Source organism: Anabrus simplex, chromosome 2 (genome assembly GCF_040414725.1).
Source record: "Anabrus simplex isolate iqAnaSimp1 chromosome 2, ASM4041472v1, whole genome shotgun sequence".
NCBI classification, from domain to species: Eukaryota; Metazoa; Arthropoda; class Insecta; order Orthoptera; family Tettigoniidae; genus Anabrus; species Anabrus simplex.
In genome coordinates, this window is record NC_090266.1 from 671,417,304 (window position 1) to 671,429,915 (window position 12,612).

The following is a 12,612-nucleotide window of genomic DNA, read 5'->3' on the forward strand; positions in this document are numbered from 1 at the left end:
GACCGCTAATTGGCGGTAAATTCCATCTGCTGCCATTGTCATTTTTGACATTGTGGCCAGCACCATTGTCGCGCGTAGGCAAGTACGCGGAATTTCTGGCGCTACGAATGACATACTTCCGTGCATTATTGACCTTATTATAGAGGTGAACAATTGGACAGTCAATCTCATTCCTATCGTTTATTTCAAATGTTTTTAATTTTTATTTATATACCAGGAGAATCTACTGTAATCAAAGAACGTTCTCCGAAGGAAAAGATGGCTCTTTAAAACGAACCCAGGAAAGATTAAACATGATCGGTTTATGCTCAGAATAAGTACATCGAAAATCCACAGCCTGTTTCCAGTCATTCGACAGGGTCAGGAATGGAATGAATAAACAGTAAAATCAATTGGTCTAACCTCCATTTACACCCCACCGTCGTTAGTTTCATTCAACCCCCCCCCCCCGCAAAAAAGAAAAGGCGTGTTTCTTTATGTTTAAAAGAGATTCCAAACTCCAATGCTCACGTCTATAACCTTCAGTTTTGAGATATAAGTATCCCCATAAAAATAATTCACTTTTTTCACAACTTTCACACTCCTCCCCCCCTAGCGAATTTTCCTGCAACAAACTCGTTTCGTTAATAGAAAAGTATCTTCTAAATACCAATTATCACGACTCTAACTTCTTCAGTTTTTGATTTATGTGTCCTCATGAAAGGAATTCAACTCCTTTTCACTCCCGCCCCCAAGATTATTTCCTCCCCCCCCCCCACCAAAACGCGTTTTTATTTGATTTTAAAGGAGATCCGAATACAAATCTTCACGCCTGTAACAAATATAGTTTTTATTAGATGTAAGTATTCTCATACAATTAAGTCTATTTTTCAATAATTTAAGCCCCCCCTCATTGGATTTTCGGAGATTACGCGTTTCTTTACTTTTTAAAGCAGATTCAAAATATCAAATTTCACGTCTATAACCTTCATTTTTGAGATATCAGTAGCCTAATTAAAAGAAATCAACACTATCTTCAGTCAATTTAACCCCCCCTCCACCCAAGTGGTATTTCCGAAAACTAAAAATACACGTTTCTTTATTTTTAATAAGATAAAAAATACAATTTTTCACTTCTGTAACATGTTAACTTTTTTGAGATAAACTGTAGAAATTCTCATTTTAAAATTTCACCACTTTTAGTTCCCCTTAAGTGGAGTTTCCAAATACAAAACACCTATGTTTCTTTACATTTACAGAAGATTCCAAATACACACTTTTTACGTCTGCAACATTTTACGTTTCTCAGATATTCTGTAGATATAGTCTTTCAAAAAATTCACCCCAATTTGTCACTCCTGTTCAACCGCCATTAATTGGATTTTCCAAAAGCAAAATAATACGTGTTTCTTTGTTTTTAAAGGAGATCCCAAATACAAATTTTCAGTTCTGTAATATCTTCAGTTTCTGAGATATATGTGTCCTCATTAAAGGCATTCAACCTATTATTCACCCTTTTAAACCCATCCTATTGGGATTTACAGAAAACAAAAAAATACGTTTTCTTTCATTTGTAAGGGAGATTCTAAATACCAATTTTTACATCTGTAAACTTTTAAAGTTTTAAGATGTAGACACACTTATTTTAAAAATTCACCCCCCCTTTTCACCCCCCATTATTTGGATTTTCCAAAAACGAAAAAATTCCTGCTTCTTTAGTTTTAAAGTAGATCCCAAATTCCACTTTTCAGGTCTGTAATATCTCCAGGTTCTGAAATATAAGTAGCCTCATTAAAGGCATTCAACCTTTTCTTCACCCTTTTCCACCCTTCCTATTGGGATTTTCCGAAAACAAAAAAAATATGTGTTTCTTTATTTTTAAAGGAGATTCTAAATACCAATTTTTACATCTATATGCTTTAAAAGTTTTGAGATATAGATACACTCATTTTAAAATTTCACCCCCTTTTCTGCCCCACCATGAATTGTATTTTCCAAAAACAAAAAATACGTGTTTCTTTATTTTTAAAGGAGATCCCAAACACCAATTTTCAGGTCTGTAATATCTTCAGTTTCCGAGATATAAGTATTCTCTTTAAAGGCTTTCAACCCCTTTTTCACCTCTTTTCACCCCTCCTATTAGCATTTTCCGAAAACAAAGAAATACGTGTTTCTTTATTTTTAATGAACATTCTAAATACCGATTTTTACATCTGTAAACTTTAAAAGTTTTGAGATATAGATGCACTCATTTCAAAAATTCACCCCCCTTTTCACCCTCCCATTAATTGGATTTTCCAAGAACAAAAAAATACGTGCTTCTTAATTTTTAAAAGCGAACAAAAGTTCCAATTTTCAGGTCTGTAATGTCTGCGGTTTCTGAGATATAAGTACCGGTATCCTGATTAAAGGCATTCAACCCCTTTTTCACCCGCTTTCACCCATCTTATTGGGATTTTCTGAAAATAAAAAAAATACGGGTTTCCTTATTTTTAAAGAAGATTCTAAATACCAATTTTCACATCTGTAAACTTTTAAAGTTTTGAGATATAGATACACTCATTTTAAAATTTCACACCCCCTCTTCACCCCCTTAGCGACGGAATATCCAAAAATCCTCTCTTAGCGAGCACCTACATCTTAATATGAATATATGCTCAAAATTTCATTCATTTATGTCCAGTAGTTATGGCTCGGCGATGATGAATCAGTCAGTCAGTCAGTCAGTCAGTCAGTCAGTCAGTCAGTCAGTCAGTCAGTCAGTCAGGACAAGTTACTTTATATATATAGATTACTGTAAGTGACCGTTGCCACCGGGATACCTCCCATTTGCAATTTAATAATAATAATAATAATAATAATAATAATAATAATAATAATAATAATAATAATAATAATATTAATAATAATAATAATAATAATAATAATAGTAATGAGTGACAGGGTTTTAACGCAATTTGGAAGGAATGTTTTGCGTATGATAAATGAGTACCAGGTTAACTACTGGGGGCCAAAGGCGGTCATGCGTAGAGCTAACCACTCCACCCAACCAAGTGCCAACGTTATGGATAGTGGAAGCCTTCACCTTCCACCCTTCCAATGGCTTTCATGGTTTGTGCGGAGATGACTTTGCTTTTTGCTTTTTAAATATTAGTATTCATATTTATTATGTTTGTTTATTCATACCCCTGCTTTGTAATTCAGTGACCATGGAATGGCTCTAAATGTTGTAAATTATATTTATATTTGTTTGTATTTATTTCCGTGTTCCTTGTTGCACACGTTTGTTGTTATTATCAATACTACTACACATCGCTTAACATGTAAATAAACTAATATTTAATACAGTAAATAATGCTTATCTCTTTGGATTCATTTTTTCGTTACATATTCTTTTTGCTATGACAACATGACTTCTTTATGATATAAATAAATATAAAATAAAATTATTTTTTCCCAAACATATTTGTTATACGTGCACCAATCAGAGAACCAACTAGGGAAGTACCTCTTACTAAGGTTCATAATGTTTTTTCATACATGTATAATTGAAGAATTGAAGATCCATATACAGGTAAGTGGGTCGCCCATGTGGTAGGCCTATTACGCGTCATAGGAATCTGAGTTAACTGGCTGTGCAGTTTGATCACATTGCTGTGAGCTTGGTTTCAGGAGATGGTGATGGATTCGAATCCCACAGTCGGCAGGTCTGAAGTTTTTTTTTTCGCCCGTCATTTTCACTTCAGGCTAGTGCTATGTCTGTACGCTTATTTACATTTTAAACATTTTAAATCCTAGCCCTCTTTCCTATCCCATTCTCGCCTCACAACCTGTCTTCATGTGATTTAGGCCAATATATATGTAAAAATCTGGTAATGTTGTTTGACTCATAGTGCTCCTGTACATTGGTTTCCGTAATGTTGTAAGCTTGAGATACACCAACTTGTAAGCTGAAAATATGTTTAAAATGCCAAATGCCGAAAACCGTAAAAGTACTTAGTGGGATATAAAGCTGTTAGCATTATTATTAAAAGGAAGGACATATGTCTTATGTGGTAAGTCCTTGAACTTGCTGAAATCGCAATGAATTATACAATCTATATTCCCTCCCCCTTCCTTTAATAATGCATTTATAGTAATGCATTCATCAGAATAAAGGCGGGAAATGTTTAAAATTAATTTAAGCGAGTGAAGGAGAGAATTTATGACTAGCTCAGGTTGGCGGATTCGAGTTTGACGGCATTTGAAAGTGCTCAAATACGCCAGCCTCATGTCTAGATCTACTGGTACATAAAGGACTCCTGCGGGACGAAATACTGGCACCTCGGCCTATATGAAAACGATAGAAGTAGATAGTAGAACTAATATTCAATTCTGCAGTGAGCTTGAAAGCTGACCTAATTTCCGTTCACGTAGCTTGGCACATTAGTGTTCCTATATGGTGGGTTCGAGTCCGGCGGTATTTGAAAGTGCTCAAATACGCCAGTCTCTTGTGTAGATCTACCGGTATATGAAATAACTCTTGCGGGACGAAAGTTTGCCAGTAGAACTTATTACATTATTATTTTCAAATCCGCAGTGAAATTGAAGGCTGACCTAATTTCCGTTCACGGAGCTTGGCACATCAGTATTCCTATATGTTTCCTGATAACCTTGAAGATACAACCAGCCTGCAGGCTGAAAAAGTATGCCCAATAATCTCTCTCCTTACTGGTTACCGGTATTGAAGAGAGAAGGAAATTTTCGCGCAAAAGAAGGGAAAGTCATTTAATGTCTGAAAATTTCGAAAATCACACTGCAAAGACTTATTAAATAAATTGCATCGTTTAACACGCCCCTCTTTTCAAGAATATGGTTATAGTATGCCTACTGTATATCAAAATAAAGACAGATATATGTAATATTAATTTGAGTGAGAAAGGGTGTTTATTTCCTTAATTCCTCATTGAGCGTGGAAACAGACTTAATTATGAATTACTGGATTTGTTTCATCTTAACGTTTATCATTTACTAGGGTAGGGAAACATTCCTTATCGGTGTGTACATTGAGGTTAGTTTGTTATGGTTATGTCTGGTGATTTTAATATGTAACCAGCCTGGTTGGCAGCAGTGATCAGCCATTACGAAAAAGAGAAAAGATGAGCATCGGGCGGCGATATTTACTTTCTGGGGTATTTCCAACGAGCTAGATAAACATAGAGAGGCGGAAGCGCTGCCTGGGTGAACCTAAAAGAACGAACGTCCGCCATGTTTCCTGTTGTCACACAAGCAAGGGGGCATGGCCTTTAAATGACAAAAAGTGTAGAAAATGCGCATTTTACAATCGCTGGGGGAGAATTAAAGTCCGTGGCCGAAAGCTTGAAGCATGAAAGCGAATACCGCCACATAATCATATTGCGGCACGAGGCCAACATCACGATTAGTTGATTGTAGGGTAGTTCGAAATCATCGCACAGTGACATACGAATAGGCCTCGAAATCGGAGCAAGAGCGTTACCCTGCTTGGCTGTTGTGGTTAAGCGTAAATTAGAATAAAAACGATGGACATAAATATTTATGACAGGAAACAGGGACCTATAATAGGTTACAACCTCATTCTGTTAATATTTTTAAAATTATTGCATCCTCATGAGTACTGTGTTCCTTTTTAATCTGTTTACCCTCCCGGGTTGGTTTTTCCCACGGACTCAGCGACGGATCCCACCTCTACCACCTCAAGGACAGTGTTCTGGAGCGTGAGACATTGGGTCGGGGGATACAACTGTGAGGGAGGGCTGCACCTGCTATGCTGAACAGGGGCCTTGTGGGGGGAGAAGGAAGCGGCTGTGGCCTTAAGTTAGGTACCATCCCGGCATTTGCCTGGAGGAGAAGTGGGAAACCACGGAAAATCATTTCGAGGATGGCTGAGGTGGGAGTCGTGCCCACTTCTACTCATTTGACCTCCCCAGGCTGATAGAATCCCGTTATAGCCCTCGTGCCCCTTTTCAAATTTCGTGGCGGAGCTGGTAGTCGAATCCGGGCTTCCAGGGGGTGGCAGTTGCTCACGCTAACCAGTGCACCACAGAGGCGGCCCATGAATACTTTACCACAATAATCGTTTAGTGTAATTATTTATTACAATATAGGGGGGATATCATGTTTCTCCCATTACCATATCATACTGGGATTACTAGCTTGAAAGTTGTCCATTATGAATTGTGGCATAGTTTTAAAAACCAAGGCAACAGACATCTACAATAAAGGCTGTATACATTTCATAAATAGCAGTAAAATGCTGTATTTATCATACTTGGTGTACGTTTGAACGAAATAAGTGATTTTTTGTGGTTACGTTTTCTTGGTGGTGGGCGTTCCATTTCCTTTATTTGTAAATGTGAATGAAAATTAAATAGGGCTGGAAATGTACAGAGCATAAGCAACTGATTTGAGTGGGATACCATTTATCTCTTTTCGCCCTCACAACGCATTGTTCGGTTAATTCCTTGTTCTTTAAACGAAATCTGAAACAAAATTCGACAAATAATTACCATGGCTATCCGTACTTTCGCTAAGTAAACAATAAAATGGATTTAATTACAAACAGAAATTACAAAAATGAATCTCGGCTATATTTCAGTAATACTTAAAGTACGATATATCCTTGGTTTTATTACTCCGATTAGTACAACCATACGCTGAGCTTACGGCTGGCATTCTTGAAAGCGAGAATCTATCTTTTCACTTCTTAAAACTTAGGGAATTAAATTGGCATGCACATCTCCCTGTTACCTCAACATATGTTCTCGCGCCAATTCGCTCTGTTTTGACAACCGTTAACATAGCTGCCCCTTATCAACTTGTTTCAAGCAGGGAGCGCTGATGTCAGGTATACAGCCCCTCTATGTTATTCTAGCTCGTTGGGTATTTCCTTACGCGGCGATTACTGTACTTTGAGGAACAGCAACTACCAAACTTCCGTTGAATGACAGAAGAGACTCAACGACAAACATTACCGAAAACTGCCTTCCGTGAAGGAAACGCCTCCACCTGGCTTCAACCTCCCTCGTAGACTATGGTTCCCACTGGAATGCATTAGAACCAACCACGGGAAATGTGAAGACTTACACGATAAATGGAACAAAATTTCATCTCCAGAGTGTGACTGTGGTGCTACAAACCAGACGATCCAGCACATCATCACCGTTTGTATGATAAGAAAGTGCTTGTGAATTTGTCCCCCCCCCCCCCCTCAGACATTATTGACTACATTCAACATTTACATATACGTATATAGAAGTGTAGATCTTACCTAAGACAGACACTGTATCTCTAGCCATACGCTAAATAAATAAATAAATAAGTGAAAAGATGGCGTGGATACTACCCAAAAATGCCTTCCATGAGGAAGACGCCACCACCTAGTTTCAGCGTCCCTCGTCGACTCTTGTCCCCACTATAACGGATTCGAACCAACCACGGGTAAATGTGAAGCCTTCAATTTTATTTTTGATGAATAATTCAGAGTGGTGTTTTTAAAAGTAGGAATGCTCACAATATGAAGATAAACGTGGAATTCAAGAGGAAAAATTGGGGAAAATATTCTTTTATATGAAGGGGAGTTTGGAATTGGAATAATTTAGTAAGGGAGTTGTTCAATAAATTTCCAATGTCTTTGCAATCATTTAAGAAATGGCGAGGCGATCCTTACATCCACCAGCATACAGGGCATTCAGCTTTCCCTCAACAAATTAGCACTATGGGCAAATGAATAACGCTTCCCAGTGAACGAGAGAAAAACACAAGTGACCTTTCGAAAAGGGGGGAAAACTTTCAGAAGAAGACACCTTCTACTACAAGGTCACATCATTATAAGGAGTTAATGTTTTCAGATACTTTGTCATTAAATTACGACCTACGAAATCCTCTTGCAGACTACATAATATACATGAAAGACCCAAGAGCAGCTATAAAAGCAATCTATGGAATCAAGGAACTAGGAAGACTATCCCTACAAACAGCAAAGGCTCTCTTCAATGCAAAGATCATGCCAATTTTTACCTACGTTCTTGACTTCATTTGGCTAAAATTGACGACAAAGAGACTTATCCACCATAGAAAATATAAAAGCTCGCTACTTGAAAGCAGCCTTAGGCGTAGCCAGAGTCACGATTTCAGAATTGTCCGTATGCCGACTAGAGAGGCTTTCTTTATAGATGTCTTAAGAATACACTGCGAGCTGCAATCCACCGAGGCGTGCAGGTTAATGATGGTTGAGAGAGCGAGTGAGGGGGGTGGGGGAAGGAATAAAAGGCGGGAAATATTGTCAGAATTTTTGGCGATGGATGTAATGATAGTCCGAACCTGGACAGGATCCAACCAAAAATTCTGCCACGTACTGACCAGGTTAGCAGTACACGGTTACCTCCACAAGATTTGTGTAAAGTGTCACTTCCATGAGCCAGACGAAACTTGCATGTGCAGCCTGTGCCATTCTGTGTGTGAAAGGTATCACATTATTTTGTGCCAACAAGGAACGATCTCCGTAACAGAGTATAGTGAAACGTGATCCAAAATATTGTGTCAATATTAATGTTGGATTCTGTACTTCCAACGTCGTGCGCAATTAGTTTATTATTATTATTATTATTATTATTATTATTATTATTATTATTATTATTATTATTATTATTATTATTATAGTGACAGCGACAGTGTTCTTAATTCTTTTTATAGAAGTGTTGGTGAATTAAATGAGTTATTATGAGAAGTCCATCCCTTTACTGGCGAGTGCACTATGTTTTCTATTATGGGCTAGAATTAAATTGTTACTGTCATTGACCTGCCTCAGTCTCATCCTTGGTTTTGACGATATGAAAATGACCGAGGTATGAACGATGCTAGTAATACAATTCCTTATGCAGCCAACCCCTGTTTAGAATGTTGTGAAAATATCGCTCATTTGGTCGGCTTGTGCATGCATTTCAGTGGGCCTGGCAGACTGATATGTAATGACAACTTCTGGTCCGGCGAAGAAAGCAACGGGAAACGACCTCACTCTTCATTTCCCTAGTATGCCTCATCACTGATACCTATGTTATCTACGAAAGCTAGCTGTGGAGGATCAAACCAGCCTTCAGGCTTAATACTCATCATACATGGAAAATCCATTATATGTACAAAGCTAAGTTTCGGTTTAAGTATTCAACTGCTGCAGCGTTTCCACATTTTAGGAAAAAGTGTTACACATACGATAGTCTAGAGATGTTGTTCGCCATAAGACCTATCTGTGTCGGCGCGACGTAAAGCCCCTAGCAAAAAAAAAAAAAAAAAAAAAAAAAAAAAAAAAAAAAAAAAAAAAAAAAAAAAGGGGGTAAAACTGGCACAATATCAGCGGGTAAATGGCCCGTTTCGGATCCTGTGCATCCTTAATCGTTTGCCGTGGGAGAGCTGACAATTCTTCTTCTGGTGATGGATCTGTTTCTTTTTTTATTTTAAGAGAAAGTATTGTCTTATGTCTAGGGGTCATTTGAAAATTTGCCTCAAGGTGTTATGGATCTGCAAACCTTGCAAACGTGTGTTGTTTTACTCTTCGTAAACATTTATAAATATCAACAAATATAAATTATAAGCAAATAATAATGTTTAATTCCGTGTAGCACGGTTTAATCAGGTCGAAAAGAAATATGTACATGTCTGTTCGTCCTGTTTCAATTTTGAATTTTGGCCATTCTGTTTCGGATATCATAACTAGTCATTTGTTTTCCTTTCCAACAACAACAACAACAACAACAATTTGTTTCACTTTGGCGCACGAATACAATTTTTGGATTGGCTTATTTTCGACATTAATTGCAATAAATGTTTATTGTGAAGTTCTTCTACTATAAGATTGTGTAGGAAGTAAGTTGAATTGTAGTATTAACTGATACTAAGCTAATTATTTTAATCGTTGAGTGAAAATAAGGAATCTTAAACTAGCAAAGAATGTGTCAAACTTTTAGTTTGAATTCATTGCTTTGGCGCGAATTGTTATTGATTTAAAATTATAGCTAATTTTGTTTTAGGTTAGTTTATATCATTTGAAGTTTTCTGTACTTTTGAATCAAACGTAGATTTCTTGTTCCCTTATAATCAGTAATAATGTTTAGCAGCACCTCTGTAACGTGTATTGTATGTTTATGTATATTTTCATTTATTTATACTCGTACTGTTCGTATTGTATCAACGCTTTTACACGACATAATATTAAGTAGCACCAGTACCACTAACACATTGGTTGTGTTGCATTGGTTAAATTTTTCTGTAAGTTTACTCGTAGAAAGGCAGATAAGACGTAAACGATTGAATAGCTAGCACTCCTATCAATTACGGAAATTGGAATGTCTAGACTGGGAATAGGAGTTTTTCAAATTGGGGACGATATAAATTCCACCTGTCATCCATTCCGCAAAACGCCTCGAAATACTTAAAAAAAAATAAAGGTTTTATTTTTCCCAGATGCAAGTTCACAGCTGCGGCCCTAACCGCACGGCCGACTCGCCCGGTTTTTGAAATTTTTTCTCTGCTCTGGTGGCAAATGAATGCACATACAATATAGTAGGCCTATAGCTATTCTTGTTAACGGTTACCATTTTATATATAAAAATCAGTGATGCCTTAATGGTGAAACACAACCAGTTCATTACTCACTCTTTGCTACTTGCCTTTGTGTCCTTGCCATCATATTACCTAGGTATTAATATAAGGAAAGATCTTCATTGAGGTAATCGCATAAATATGATTATAAATAAAGGGTACAGATCTCTGCACTTGGTTATGAGGGTATTTAGGGGTTGTAGTGAGGATGTAAAAGATAAGAGCATATAAGTCTCTGGTAGGACCCCAACTAGAGTTTGGTTCCAGTGTATGGGACCCTCACCAAGATTACTTGATTCAGGAACTGGAAAAAATCCCAAGAAAAGCAGCTCTATTTTTTCTGGGCGATTTCCAACAATAGAGTAGCGTTACAAAAATATTGCAAAGTTTGGGCTGCGAAGACTTAGGAGAAAGGAGATGAGCTGCTTGACTATGTGGTGTGTTCCAAGCTGTCATTGGAGAGATGGCGTGGGAGGACATCTGTTGACGAATAAGTTTGAGTGGCGTCTTTAAAAGTAGGAAAGATCACAATATGAAGATAAAGTTGGAATTGAAGAGGACAAATTGGGGCAAATATTCGTTTATAGGAAGGGGAGTTAGGGATTGGAATAACTTACCAAGGGAGATGTTCAATAAATTTCCACTTTCTTTGCAATCATTTAAGAAAAGGCTAGGAAAACAAAAGATAGGGAATTTGCCACCTGGGCGACTGCCCTAAATGCAGATCTGTAGCGATTGATTCATTTTTCTCTCATCCTGCTGACAATCCTCTCTCTTTGAGTCATTTTCGGACCATCTCAAAGCATGGAATATTTTTAAGCAGGCTTGGATTATTGTATGGTTAACTATTACAATAATCCTTTTTCATTCCCATGCTGAAATTACTCTTACAGTTGTTGTTCCAGTGACTTACAAGGAAAGTATTTGTGTTTAAACACTCTGAATTGCATGAGAATTGGTAGGAAAGGTTAAATATCGTCACTGAAGGCAGCTGTAGGTTTCCTTGTCATGTAAAGTTACGCATTTCATTAAACAACTGACTTTAAGTAGTTGCGGTTATTATTATTATTATTATTATTGTTATTAACTCTGACAGTAACACGTCTATAAATATCGCTTTAGTTACACCACACGTTTCGAAGACGTGTCACTCAAAGCCTATTATTTAAAGTTACCAGATGGAATGAACAAGGAATAGAGGTGGTGGAGGGGATAACTCTCCCCTCCTTAAGAGGAATAGATGGCATTCATTCGCACAACACGTCAGAAAAACGTATGGTGTTACTGTCAGGGTTAATGAATACATCGCAATTGGGAAATATCCCTGTGGCAATCATCACTTACAGTAGTGTGATAATGAAGTAAAGTTAAATCAACAACAACAAGCAATTCCATAGAAAGAAGATATTACAAGAAATACTACTAGTTTAATATTCTAAATCCAGCATCATCATATACAAATTCACACACAACTTAAGTATTTCAATCAATCAATCAATCACGTGCTTAATACTATGACTTACAATACTATAGGTTGAGCTTACTACTAACATTATGCTATAACGTTTGGTGACAGTGTTGAAAATGATTGGAAATGACCCAATACAAGTTAATTATATTATCAATACTAGTGTCATGCAGAATGAAATTAACCTAGTGTACTCTCAAGTGTTAATATGGACGAGACATGTCTATAAATCTTTAGTCAATATCAGAATAAAGATGTATTGACATCTTTTCAGTGCAGTGTCCTATGCAGAGTACAGTGTAACGATGAGCATATTTGACAATCCCACATCACTGCACATACTATCTTCAACAATGTGACCGAACGTCATAGCGTAATGTTGCTAACTGCAACTAACTGAAGTTACATGTTCGCTTAAATTTGTCATTTTACATGGAAAATAAACCTACAGCTGTTTTCAGTGTCCATATTTGAACTTTCCTACTGATATTCATGGAATTCTGAGTGTTTAAACATGAATAATTTCAGTCGTCAGTGCCAGCTTGTTGTCA

The 12,612-nt window shown here is 37.1% G+C and overlaps 1 protein-coding gene across 3 annotated transcripts in view; it reads left to right on the plus strand.

Annotated features, from left to right (window-relative positions):
• The first annotated feature begins 9,729 nt into the window (after window positions 1-9,729).
• The window catches only part of Ipo9 (Importin 9), an 839,375-nt gene continuing 836,492 nt past the window's right edge, over window positions 9,730-12,612 (plus strand). For 2 of the 3 annotated variants that reach the window (XM_067141231.2, XM_067141230.2), the window contains exon 1: window positions 9,730-9,858. The gene's annotated coding sequence lies outside the window, so the exon portion shown is untranslated. The remainder of the gene's footprint in view (window positions 9,859-12,612) is intronic. The other variant, XM_068226247.1, reaches the window with a different exon arrangement.